The 14111-nt window shown below is 36.4% G+C and overlaps 2 long non-coding RNA genes across 2 annotated transcripts; both read left to right on the top strand.

Moving 5' to 3' along the window:
- The first annotated feature begins 8729 nt into the window (after positions 1-8729).
- Positions 8730-10531, top strand: LOC107834346 (uncharacterized). The gene is made up of 2 exons (XR_001660136.1): positions 8730-8888; positions 10321-10531. It is a non-coding gene; the product is annotated as an uncharacterized LOC107834346 (long non-coding RNA).
- A 2845-nt stretch (positions 10532-13376) lies between these two features.
- Positions 13377-14033, top strand: LOC103129904 (uncharacterized). The gene is made up of 2 exons (XR_475133.2): positions 13377-13588; positions 13897-14033. It is a non-coding gene; the product is annotated as an uncharacterized LOC103129904 (long non-coding RNA).
- The last annotated feature ends 78 nt before the right edge of the window (positions 14034-14111 follow it).

The raw sequence follows: 14111 nt of genomic DNA, 5'->3' as shown, positions 1-14111 counted from the left end.
AATCCTGGGGATGATTGCTGACCTGACATTTGTCCAAAAGATGACCTTTGACATCTTGCACAAGAGGGCAAGACACAAACATCATTGCTAAAGAAGCTGGCTGTGCACAGAGTTCTGTGTTCAAGCACATTCATAGAGAGGTGAAGGGAAGAAAAGATGTGGTAGGAAAAAAATGGACAAGTAATTGGGATAACCACATTCTGGAGAAAATTGTGAAACAAAATCCATTTAAAAATGTGAGGAAGATTCACAAGAGTGAACTGCAACTGGAGTTGATCCTTCAAGAACCACCACACACACATATTCAAGACACTGGTTTCAGTTGTTCCACCCCTTGTGTCAAACCACTCTTGAACAAGAGATGGCATCAGAAGCATCTTGCTTGAGCTAAAGACAAAAATTACTGGACTGCTACTGAGTGGTCCAAAGTTATGTTCTCTGATGAAAGTAAGTTTTGCAAGGTGATGTTTCACACTGATGACTTGATGACCATTTTGTATTCTTGTTAAGTACTACTTGTACCTGTTGAGCCCGATGTGTTAAACTGCATGTCAAAATTCATAAATAAAAATTGAAAAAAGAGAAGCACATTATATAACAATTTAATGCAAATTGAGTAGAATAATCTAGGATTCCTTAGAAAATAACTTTTTGCCAATTTGAGCAATAATCTGAACTTGACTGCATTGACTGATAACTATCAATTTGTAGTGGATTAACTTGACTTTTAAATCTGTCTGTATGATTGGACTGAGTAGACCATGACACAACAAGGGTTGTGAGTTGGGACTACATAATTAAACTAAATTGAATTTATTTAAAAATGATTATCTAAGTCTTTTCCAAATTTCACAAGTAGAGTAGATCCCAGCATCTAACACTGGTTAAATCCAAAGCTTTAAATTTATGTACGATGAATATAAGCACCACTGTTGAACTGGAAGAGGGTGTGTGGGCAAAAGCATGACTTGTTTCTAAATTTAGTGTGTTGAAGAGGTTTCTGCAAGGCCCTGGTATGGCTTTTGCTTCTCCAGTAACAGCCCATCCCATCCAGGATCCCGGCATGCCTCAGAACTGTCAAACTGCGCATCAGGTTTCATTACCAACAACTACAACGGTAGCTGTTCATCCACTTTGGAGTTGATTACTGCTTGGACTTCAGTCTGACTGTTTACCCTGTCTGAAAAATACATGTGAGGTTTTCTGTTAGTATTAATTATTGGGAGGGGGAAAACACCTATTGAAAGATTATCTGGTTGTTTGTAGATCAGCAAATTCATAATTATGTCTTATGATTGGACAATACTTTGTTCCAGCTTTCTGTCCATTATTCTGAGAAACAACTAAAGATTGGACGACAAGCATCTTGGTGCATTTACATCTCAACACATACTCATTTTGATGCAATTCTAGACTGGATCATTGTAACACAAGACTTACCTCAGACTGTTATTTTAGAAGGTAAAAATAATTCACCTTTTAGGGAATCTGAACATATAAACGAAACTGTTATTACAACAGTTTGATTTTGGACAACATCTCAAGTGCAAAGTCTGTGGAATAGAAGATTATTCGTTCTATCTAATGTTACCTGAGTAATAGACTAATACAAAACAGCACAGTGTGAAGTCGAGGCAATAGGGGAGATTTTCAAAATAATAATCTGAAAAGTGTGGCTTACAGATGCAAATCTTCATGGATGCATCTATACCAGCTTTATATATTTAAAAATTTATATTTTTCTAAGTCATCCTTGAAACATAGATCAGACTCAGTGAGACTGGATGTGGAGCACATATCTAATAGAGCAGACTTTGACTGTTGTTTGATCTTTGCTTATGTGTATTGAGATCCCCATTAGCATCAGCTAATTTTCCTTGGGTCAGTTTACACAAAAAAGACAGATTAGATTTTCAGAAAATCATATTACAGAGAAAGGATTAAAATTACACATTCTATTTTTATCACTTTCAAAGAAAAACATAGTTTGTTTGAAATAGGAAAATATGTTAGAGTTCCCTTAAATACAAATTTAAGTGTATTTAAGTGTATTTCATTTAAAGTGTCTTAAATGAAGGTATAAATACTATGATGCTCTCCAACGTAAAGCATGTATATGTACAATAACATCTCTGGTTTCATCAATACACAAACACATCTACTAAAATAACCTTTTTGTATATTTCTACTTGTGTCTTAAAATGTAAGCAAGACATTGTTTAATGTTTTGTGGTAGTGAGTTCATTTAATGCATTGCTCTAAGATTGTACTTTGGCTCAAACAAGTTTTACATTTTGGCAAGGTAAAACATAGTACAACTGTATGCCTTGTTGAGTAATCTTGGCTACGTTTTGCTAAATGATAGCTAAATGGTAGCTTTTGGTAAAACACTACAAATAAAGGACGTAATTCATTCCACACCCCCGGGTCTCAACCACCAATATGAAAATAGCCACCCTGCCCTCCTAATAAGTGCATTGCTAGTCATTGTTTTTTTGGGGGTTTGTTTTTTTTGTCAAGTAAAGAAACTAAAGGCTGCCAGATATTATCAAAATCCTTCAGCTTGTCTTTTAAGATGAATCAAATTATTTCCAAACGGAGAGTGTCTGTCAAGTCTATCAAGTAATGCTTGGAAAAATGTACCTATTTTCCAGTAGAAAAGAATATGGATTCTTTTCCAGTTACAATACCGTATGCTAGAAAGCATCGCTGTGGTACTTTGAGTGTAGCGGCCTCTCGGATTGAACAGCCAGATTCAGGGAGTTTCAAACGGGTGCAATTTAATCTCAACCTTTCTTTCCATTGACACCGTGAAAACTGTAGCATAAAACAAAAGAATACAGAACCGTTGGACATACTCAGCTCTTGTATAAAATCAACATATCAATATTCAGTTATACACAAAAAAATACGTTATGTCCTTTAACTCGTTAATATACAGTTTCGTTTATAAACCACAACATTTTACTGTTTCTTAAATAAACCTTAAATAAACCTATAACATTTCTTATTACAAATCACAATTACATATATTTATACCTCATTCTGCTTTCCGAGAGCGCTATTTTAAATATTTTCTCCGGGTTTCTTTATAATCTAACGTTGTTTCGTCTCGCAGGGTGTTGCTAGGTAAACCACAGAATAAACAAAGAAGAAATCTACCGTTCTTTAAATGAAAGCATAAATTAACCACTAGGCGTCACTGTTGGACCAATGAACAAGGATAATTTTCCAATTAAGCAGTTATTTACATTGAGTTTCTCCAGCTCATCAGACATGCCAAGAATAATCAAAATTAGATCCGGTACCACCTGAACGCCAAAAATCGTGGAAAGGAACAGGAATATTCCACATCAGTACTCCTGTAGTTCAGGGCAAAGGTCATAACTGTGTGATAGGGTAGCTTCAGTAGATTCACATTGGTGTGAGATGTATCTGGAAACATTTTATGCAACCTAATCTTGGAATAGTGTAGCCTGTGATCTTAACCCCTCTTTTGGGGTTCTTTTAGGTCTCTTTTTTTAGAGATTGTTTGGAGAGTTCTCAAAAAGGACTCCCCCAAAATGAATTCAGTACATCTCAGGAATACACAAGGTGAAATAAAACGTATGAATAAATGTAATACTCCAGAAAATACTCTACAGGTCTAAAAAGCAATATTTCTCTTACTGAGAGAGAGCAAATATATATAGCACATAGTGGAAAAAAAATACTAATAGAATTAATTTTGTGGATGTGGATTTTCTTTGAAAGTATGCCAGTCCAGAATCTCTAGCAATCCACAGTACAAGCTCAGACCGTAAATACTGTACCAAATTTCATCTCCCCCAAAAGATGAAGCATAGAAAGGTTGGAAAGATATTGCTTGATAAAAGTCCATGCAAACATTCCCAAATGTGCTAGTTTGGCACATTTGGGCACCATGTGTGTAATTACAAAATTATCTTTTTAAAAAAATTAAGCTTTTTTCCCCCCCTAACTTATATCCAACTTATATTTTTCTATTAATATTCATTACATTTAATAACATGCTTTTTGAATTAGAGTCAGAAGCTTCAAACACTGGAGCCCAACTTATCTGGAGCCCATTGGTTGATTTGGATGATTGACATATCCAATAGCTTGTTGCACCCCTTTGGGTGTGCCCACATTCTCAACTTCTTTGGGTCCTATGTTCAGGTGGATTTTGACAAAGTATGTTACTGTTACACGTACCAGGGCTGGTGTCGGTGCAACAGACGCTGATTTTTCCTGTGAACAGGATAGAACAGGTTGAAGTAACAAGGCAAACACAGCTTCGTACTTCTCAAATCCTCCTGGAATCTGTTCTCTTTATTAGACATTGTGTCAATGTTATTTTTCTGTCATTTGTCAACATGCTTATTTCTGTAATGAACAGTCTCTTTTTATCCTTCCATATGAAGGCACAACTTGTTTTACACTTCTACACAATTCATTCGCTATCCAGTATTTTACTGTACAATATAAAATGTATTTGTATTTCTTTTTTTTCTTCTGTACATAAACATTCTCACAGAAATGTATACTGCTCAAAAAAGTAAAGGGAACATTTCACTTTATTTTTGTGTGTGGCTCCAAATCCAGGCCTCCATTGGTTAATAAATTTGATTTCCATTGATGATTTTTGTGTGATTTTGTTGTCAGCACATTCAACTTTGTACAGAACAAAGTATTCAATGAGAATATTTCATTCATTCAGATGTAGGATGTGTTATTTGAGTGTTCCCTTTATTTTTTTGAGCAGTGTATATGGCTAAACAGCTAACAAGTAACATGTTCATAACTGATAACTAACGTAAATTAAACAACGTGTACATAAAATTTCAGCTAACTAGGCCCGCTGACGCTCTTCTTCCTCCCGGCGCCCGTTAGTTCAGTTGCTATGACAACTGTAAACAAACACTAAAACACTCTATAAAAACTACGTTAATAATACTAAATTAATTCTTCTAAAGGTTATGTTGTGAAAGTAAAACGATTACAGACCCTACTAACCTATGAACAGGATAGAACTGGTTGAAGTAACGAGGCAGACACAACTTCGTACTTCTCATATCCTCCTGGAATCTGTTCTGAAGCCTGTTGTCAGTGATTCTGGAGCGATTAGGAGAGCACACTGCCTCCTACTGGTAGCTTTCTGCTACTGCAATAAAGTTAATTACAATAGGTGCCAAATCTCGAAATTAGAAGTATACATAAAAAACATATCAATATAATAATAATAATAATAATAATAATAATAGAAACCATTACTTTTTGTGTATGCCACATTACCTACAATTCATCGCTGCATGTGACGTTCTGAGTTAAAAGGCGGTAATTATGGCCTTTTTTTTTTTGCAAAGTGTTTAATTTTATGCACAAATTGTTGGCATTGTGATTGTATGAATGTGTTTGTTTTACAGTTGAAGATCCCAAAGAAAATTTCCACCCTGATGGACAAAATAAATAATATATCTCACCTTAGATTTTCTTGAACACTTATGAACTGTTTCAGGGTTTCCCCCAGGAAATTTGCAAAGCCCGGTGGTCGGTCCACTGTATTTTTGTATTAAAAGATGTTAAGTAAATAGGAAATGTAAAAATATTACTGTTATGGGAAAACATCGCCAATGAAACGCTATTTAAACCCACAGCTTTGGAATCTTAACAAATAATATAAAAAAAATAGTTAAAATGAATGTCAATTATTTGCACTTCTGTTGAATCCAAATTAAGTCAGTGGCTCCATAAGGCTCCATAAATGTAACATTTGTTTATTGAGATTATCAATGCTGCTAAATTTGATTTAATGGTTTCAGCACACATATATTAAAAAATTGTAAATTGTTTAACATTTAAATGTAAGATAGATTTTAAGAAGCTGGCAAGTATATTTGTAAAAAAAAAAATCAAAACATATTTGAATATATTAATTTTTGAATATTTAATATTCATAGTTAGCACAGTTTGTTACCACAGCTACAATCTGATACTCTGAGTTCAATATTTGAGTTTGAGCTCTGTTTGTTCACAAATACAAATTACAATAGGTAGTAGTAGTTTACAATAACTACAATTATAACTGATTGTTTTTAGGTTAGCCAATTAAACTACTCCCCCTCTCTCAGATTTCACTAAGTTTAACACAGAAGCTGTTAGAGGTGCTGATGTTTTTAGCACCAAGAGGGGCCCCTAAGTCAGATTGTGCTCCAGACCTCATACAGCCTTGGACCGGTCCTGCGGATGAGTTAAATCCACTGCACTGCACAGAGATGCGCAACAAATGGGAGATTTAATTTATTGCTGCTAATGTGGCTTTAGTAGCTCTTCCATTTCATGTTTGTTTTTTTAATAAGAGTCACGGAAACTATTCTGGTTGCTCCAGTTTTAAGGGACAAGTTTTTCAGATCTCCACGCAGTCTTGCACATTAACTCTAAGTAGACAAAGCATTTGATATGGTTTGATACTTTGTGCAACCGGAAAAATAATAATAGAAATAATAATAAATAGTGAGATAAGACCAGCGTGACTCGTGACAACAAGGAGAGTGTGAAAGCTCCTCACTGGGGTGAACCTGCATCAGGCACGTGCAGAGGGAGGGGCTAGGGGGGCTTGAGCACCTGGCCCTTTTGGTCCTTGACCCCAAGTGCCCTTTTGGTCCAATTTTTATTTATTTTTTTGTTTTGTATTATTTCCTAAGCCTTCTTCTGACACATAACATGTACTAAAATTCTTTTTTCAATTTTGTTTGGTATTTTTCAAGAAAAACAACATAATAAACCCACCCCCCCGTTACCTTGTACCTTTGACCTTTTGCCCGTGACGCATGGCGCAATTGGAGGCAATTGCACAGTGAGATAAGCAGCTAACTGGAGCTCAATGTAGCGAACATTCCAGGTTACAGAACAGTTTTTGGTGAATTAAAAAAAAAAAGTTTTTGATTTATAAAGTGGAGTAGACTTGCTACTTGTCAGATGATGGAAAACGTTGAAGTATCGTGTCTGCTTCATCACGGAGTCGCAGTTTAAGCAGAGAGGTAATGAAATACAGACACTGACAGGCCTCTGCGTCTGGCTTACTCTGAAGAACTACTGAGCGGGAGGAGACAGGTGAGGAAAAGCTGTTCTTATCTACCGATTCGGTATTTTTATCATACAGACATTAGGCTGTTGTTGTGCTATTAGCTAGCTGCAAGCTAACGACTTTGCTAGCAAAGCCTCACTGCAGGACCGGGAAGCGTTCCAGGATCCGTTACTGAACCCTCCAGCTGCATCTGATGCTCTTGACGTTCCATTTGGACCTCCTGCTGAAGTTGACTGAACTGGTGTTGCATTTTCCTCCACCGATCATCTTGGCGTTGTCTGTCCTGCTCCCATTTGGCTTCCTGGTCAACATGCTGCTGCATCAGGCCTTTCAATAAAGCTGAGAGTTCAGAAAAACTTTGTGCCTCAGGGTGCTGCTCACCAGAAGCTTCTGGCAGGTTTTCATGATCTTGGGCCTCCTCTGTGGAACACTCCACTGGCCCATGGTGCTTCTTTGATTTGGCTGATTTCTGCATTTCTGATACCTATCGGCCTGGAACCACCGCTGCCACCATTTGTAAAGTAGTTTAGGCACAAGGGTCAGAAGGTGAACAGAAAATCAGTACCAGCCACCCGGTTTCAGTTTCTTCAAATGACTTTTTATTCACTCTTTTCACTGACTTCTCTCTTGAGCATCCAAAAGCTCACTGTTTTTATATCCAATTGGCACCACACCTGAGCTTGATTGGACACAGCCACAATGGAACAGGTCAAGCAAACAAAATCTAAACAGAGAAACACTAAAATTACAAATCTAATTTACAAACTCCTACATAATGAAGTCGTCTGCAAAAGAAACTACATAATACAAGAATAACTCAAAAAGTTACTTTAAAGAAAAACAATCAAAGCAATACACAAAAGAAAACCTTGTAATTGGTAGAACCCAGCAAGGTAATCACTGACATCATCCAGCCATTTAAGCAGGAAGTACTGGGCTGGCCCCTCCCATACTCCTGCCCTGCTGCAGATCTACAAGGACAAATTATGGTGAGTACAAAGGAAAACACATACCTTAAATATACCTTGAAACAAATTCAACCTATAGTCCAGAAATAGTAACTTTAACCTAAACATACATAGATGGACACTGCAACATAATGCTAACACAAACAAACCGGGGATAGTAAGTGAAGCAAAATTGCAATGTTTAAATTAATCATTATAACCAAATATAGAAAGTATGTGAATCGGAAAGAATAAGGGACAAGTGGTGAACACAAACTGAACCACTTTGTCACAGTACTACTGAACTCTTTGGTTAACTTCTTCTCATGTTGGTGTTCTTTGTCAACTGAAGGTCAGCTGCCACATTGAATATGGGCTAGACGTAGCATAGACAAGGCTGTATGTTTAGGAAAAATAATTAAGAAGTGGGTGAAAACAAACTTGACAAACAGATGAGAGCTCGCACAACACTCCCAACTGTCCTTCCTCTGAAAGCTGCATGATTAAACTCTGTTCTGGGTTTCTTTTGCTCTTTGTTACTTTCACTTCCTTAACCTGCTCCAAAATCTGCACTGACATTAATTCCTTCATTCATTGTTTGTACATCTCTTCTGTCGCTGCTGTTTTCAGTTGCATTTTTTGAGGCATGCTACACATGTCAGTTTTTTTTCTTCCACTAGATGGCACTGTCGGACAGGGAATGTAATTTGTTCAACAACTGACATTGGTTGACGTTATGGTGAAGCCTTTTTTTTTTCTCTTTCTCTTGGTGTTAGAAAGCAGAGCTTGTTGTCTCAGAGGAGAAGGAAGCAGTGACTGGCCTAGGTACTGGTCAGACTGCAGAGGATGGAAAGGTAACACTAGAACATTCTTTGTCCTTCTGACTGGTTTCAGCAGGATGCGGTCATCAAAACTGACCGATTATGTTTACAACATGACTACAATAAATAAAGATGCACCGAGAATTCAGCTTGATCAGTTTAGACCAGTCCACTACTGGACCAGACTATGAAGGCTCAAAATTTGCTATGGTTTGAGCATTTAATTTCTGTCATTATTGACAGAATTTCTGCCCTGTTACAAGTGGCCTTAAGACAGACTCTTAAGTAGGCATATTCAGCAGGCAGTCCCTTTAAGCTGATTTGCAAATACATTAACTGGTGTTGTTGCTCGAGTGTATGATGTTTCCATTACAGACAGTTTGTGAAGCCAACTGACTGAAAACTCTTTAAACTCATTTTTATTTCAGATCATATATAAAGGGTCGTTTGTGGCAGAATGCAATGCGTAGCAAAACTACTCATTAACGAACTGTTAAAATATGCATACAGCTTTCTCTGGATTCACTGGGTATTTTTTGAAATCAAATACTATTGAACATCCTTTCACATTGATGTAATTTGCCACTATACTGCTTTGATCTAATTGCTAAAATAATATTTAAACACACAACTGTTATCTTGAAAGTTTTATTTTCAAGACAACAGACGACACACAACCTTTGTGGTGTGAACATTTGAATGAAATAATTTATTGCGATCCATTCTGGAAGAGGTACACTATAGTGCACAGAGAAAGATCCTTTAGCCTAGGGTAACTAGGCTAAAGGATCACTCAAGAAACTTCTTGAGTGACTTGAAAATAGAACCAAACCAGATAGTGGCACATACCACTGTTGTGTTTCACCTTGTAGGAATTTTTTGACACTTAGTTGATGCATAGCGTTCTAATCCCTCGCTGCAGAGCTCTATGCCACTCTTACGGTCCTTCAGTGCTGGCTTGATTTCCAGCTTTATTTCAGATGTATAAGTGAGCAGATCTGAGAGGTTTGTCTCTGTAGATTTTTGTTGGAACTGTTTTGTAAAGGGAATTGTTTACATTTTCTTTGGAATACACAATGAGCTATGCTAACTGTGCTGATAATGCTTATAGCATTGGTAACTACAATATAATTACTATATTGTAAAACTTTGTTCTACAAATCTCTCACACACATGGTGTGGTATTATTTTGGCTCCTGTTATAACATATAACATAATATTTACTCACATCAGAAAGCCTAGAAATACATATTTTAAATTCTAATTTAAATCTAAAACTGATAGAAAATTTTACAAAAACTAGAAGTTAGAAATCAGCCTGAAATCTTCTATCGGTGCACCTCTAATGTTAAGCTAACATAAATTTAACTCTTAACACCTGGTCACAAAATCCTAATAATAAACAACGTATGAGAAGATTTGGTGTATTTTGACTGATTGTCTGATCCTGCACATGTTTCTTCAGGATATTGAGAGCTCCACTGACACTGCAGAAGCAAGTTCATCTGAAGCTTTGTCAGAAGCTCTGGACACAGTGAGAACCCAGTTCCTGTCTGAGAGCATGGTAAACACAGCTTCCAGTGTCAGCTTCTCCCAGTCTGACCATAGGCCCCAGCACAGATGTGTAGTTTCCTAAATATAGAGTGTTACAAACACTGATTAATGCTTTTCCTGTCAATGTCTCAAAAATATATGATGCTCCTGAGAGATAGATTTTATTACACTAGGTTCTAGTGACTAGAACCTACAATTTGTCATTTCCCTCCAGAAACTTGTTGCAAACCTTCCAACATTTTGTTAGAAACCCTGTTGTAGGTCAACCTATCAACATTTTGTAAATTCTGTCTTTAATCTATATTCTACAATCATCCATAAAACTGTCTTGGTTTTTATTAAGACCTTTGGAGTTCTTTCTTGTTAATTTTTGTCAAATTACATTGATATTTTCAAGAATAAATTTTTGTAAAGGCTTTTAATCTAACTCAAGCTGAATGTAGAAAACTGCTCTGCATTTAAAATCCTTCTGGCATTCACGGAAAGGTTTCTTTTCACCTTCTGACGCAAAAGCTCATGGTTTCTCTCCATTATTTAAAAAAAAAACATCTTTTGCTAGAAACCTTTTCTACATTTTACATATTCTTCCACTTCCAAGCCTCTGCCCTCCTTCTTTTCTGTAAAATTTCCATGAAATAATTTTTGTCTCCATTTTTTTTAATGTCAAATGACTTTGAGTCTGCAACCAAAGCAGGGCTATATTACAAAAAGCCTCTTTCATATAGTACAGCATTACATACTATTGTCTATAACATTCAATTGTTGAAGCTCACAAGATAGGATAATTTGGGATAATGCATTCACAAAAACTAGTAATTTTGGGGAAAACTTGGAATTCAATCATTTTCAGGCTTTTCGCAATTAAGAGGTTTCTGAATTTTAAACTGTTTTAATCTGTTAAGGGGTTCTTCAATACTTTAGTAAGCAACTATTGCCAGCTACCCCATTGTAGAGTGACTTTTAGCCAAGTCTTTCAAATTAAAAGGCAGTTTTAAGTTTATCCTTACACCTCCCTGATATGTCAATGTAGAATTAGTTAGAAGTCCAGAGCTCTTAGAAAAACATGCCTATCAACCCTGTCGGGGCAGGTAATAAGTAATGTGGACGACATCGCTGAAGAGGACGTTAGGCTCCATTTAAAAATGGAGTATTTTGGAACTGGACTGAAATGGAAGTAGATGTGTGCCAGAAGACTTCTTGTTTTCCAAGTTTTCTGTGTTTACATGAAGGACAGTGGAGCTGGCATACAGCATATACCACACATTTCTGAGCACGGTATCTGCAACAGGTGTTTAGTGCATTGAAGGTTTCTGTTGCACCAGACAAATGAAGGTGCTGTGATGGAGGGATGGTTTGTTATAAGTCTACTCTCTGATGAGATGCAATGTCAGACACAGAGAAGAGATTCAAGGAAATGTATTTTAGGCCTCATTTTTATAGTGTAATCATAGACAGCTTACAATACTAAAACCATTATGAATTTTAACCTTTTCATCTGTTGTCTGCTCTTAGTGACCAGCAGCTCAAAGCTTTTTTGATATGCATCTAATTGTGAATTAATACAGTTGAACATGCTGTTTAATTAATCAAGTACTTTCTCAGCTAAGTTAACAGCTCAGCTACTGCTCTTCTAAACAGATCCCTGATTTATGACAAACCAGCTGATAGACTTTCTCTGCTTTTATTCTTATGGAAATGACTTATGTGATTGTTGCCATGAAAATGCAGTGGTTTCACCTGATACCTGCTTAATAAACAACTGTTGGCACTGATTTCTAAATTGTTGTTTTTGATGACATGCAGATTTCAGTTGACAGCAGCAGAAACTTTTTGCATTACATGCCTTTGTTCCTGCTTCTGTTCAGTCGTCTTCATGTGTTTCGGTGCAAAACCAAATGAAGACAATAAATGTGCTTAAGTGATCTATTCGTCAGCGTCTTCTTTTCTGGTGTCAGGAGCTTTTGAGACAGCACTGTAAAGTTGTACAGACTGTTGGACTGCAGACTCACTTCACACACATCCTGGAGATACTGCAATAGGGAAACTGTTAAATATATAAGTCCTAAAAACCTGAAGAAGCCTTCTATCAACTCACATTTTTATTCACACTGTCTGACATTACATTCAGAATACATTTTTACATAAAAAGTATTCAGCCCTTTGGATATGTAACCCTTTTAAATATCAAGTTTTTAAAAATTGGCTTTTTTGACAAAATCTTTCTAAAAAAAAATCCTTTAACACCAACGTGAAACTGATTTCTACAAAGTAATGACAATCAAAATAGAAAACTGAATACAAAATTTATCACAAATATTGACACCCTTTAAAGCGTGTGGACTTCCTCTGTCTTTATTCAACAGAGGTCCAGCTGGTTGGCGCTAGTAGACTCGCAATGAGTGGAATGGAGATCACATGACTGCAGAGAGTATTGAGACTTTACACACTTTAGAGCCATACACACTGATTCCAGCCAAAGGTGTGTCTACTTACTTATTTTTTGTTAAATATTTTGGTAACACTTTATTTGAAGGGGGTTGAATAAGACTGTCATGACACTGTCATAAACATGACATAGCACCTGTCATGAACATCAATAAGTCTTCATGAATAGTTATGACTGTCATAAAGCGTCATTCGGTAAATAATGACACTTTTAATACAAAGTTGACATTATTCAAAATGTCTTCGTTATGACAACTTGTCATTAACCAAGAAATCATGATCTGACATAAATTTGTTATAAAAGTATTACCGATGAAACTTTAAAAATTAGCTTTATGTAGTAATATTATAAAGCTCTGCCATTTTGTTTAGTCTTAATTTTCTTAATTTAATCGATCCTAAAGTTTTACAGCAAGATGTCTACAAAGCACTTATGAACTTAGCATTTGAAACATTATTTAAGGCTGTTTTAACCCTTGTGCGTGCGAGGACTGAGGCCAACGATAAAAGCTTTACGTGTGTGGGGTCGGTTGGTATGGACCCCATTTCTAAACACAAGGGCTAAGTAGTGCAATACACCATCTCCACCAGTGAGAGGCAGCAGTGCACGAACAGGCGTGCAGTGTGTGGTGAAGAAGAAATCTTCTATATTGTGGGGCAAACCTAACACAAGTTATAACGGCCAGACCTCCTGTTTAAAAAGAAGCCGAAGTTTGATACCTAATACATATGAGGTATGTGTTTTATTAACTTTACATTTTCTTTGAGAAAATAACATTGACTTTGTTCTATTTCTCTGTAATGTTAGCTATAAGCAATTCAAGCCAATCCTACCTTGCTGTAAGTTAATGTTAGCTAAAGTTATTAAACACAATTACTGTAACGTTAGCCCTTAATATTAAAGACAGGCAAATTGTTTCCCCCCCTCCAATTTTAATCTAGCAAATTAAAAGCTAATATATTAGTCAAAGTTATCCTTCTTGTGCATTATTTAGCGACTTGGCTGATGTGACACAGTGCTTGTGTTCTTTGCTTTGGCAAGTTTAGCCACATGAAGACCCAGGCTAGCCTAAGGACACATGGTGGGGAGGACAAAGTTGGCTAATGAAGACATGCTACGAGTGTGGAGGATGATAATAAGGACCAGCCACCAGAGAAAGAAGTTCCTATTTGACCAAAGAGAAAGAAGCAGATAAAATATTCCCCAAGAAAATTAGGTAAGTCGTTTTTGTGTTAATATTTTCACCATGTGAAGTG

This window comes from Poecilia formosa, unplaced genomic scaffold (genome assembly GCF_000485575.1).
Source record: "Poecilia formosa unplaced genomic scaffold, Poecilia_formosa-5.1.2 Scaffold591, whole genome shotgun sequence".
Classification (NCBI taxonomy): Eukaryota; Metazoa; Chordata; class Actinopteri; order Cyprinodontiformes; family Poeciliidae; genus Poecilia; species Poecilia formosa.
This window is presented reverse-complemented; position numbering and strand designations above follow the sequence as displayed.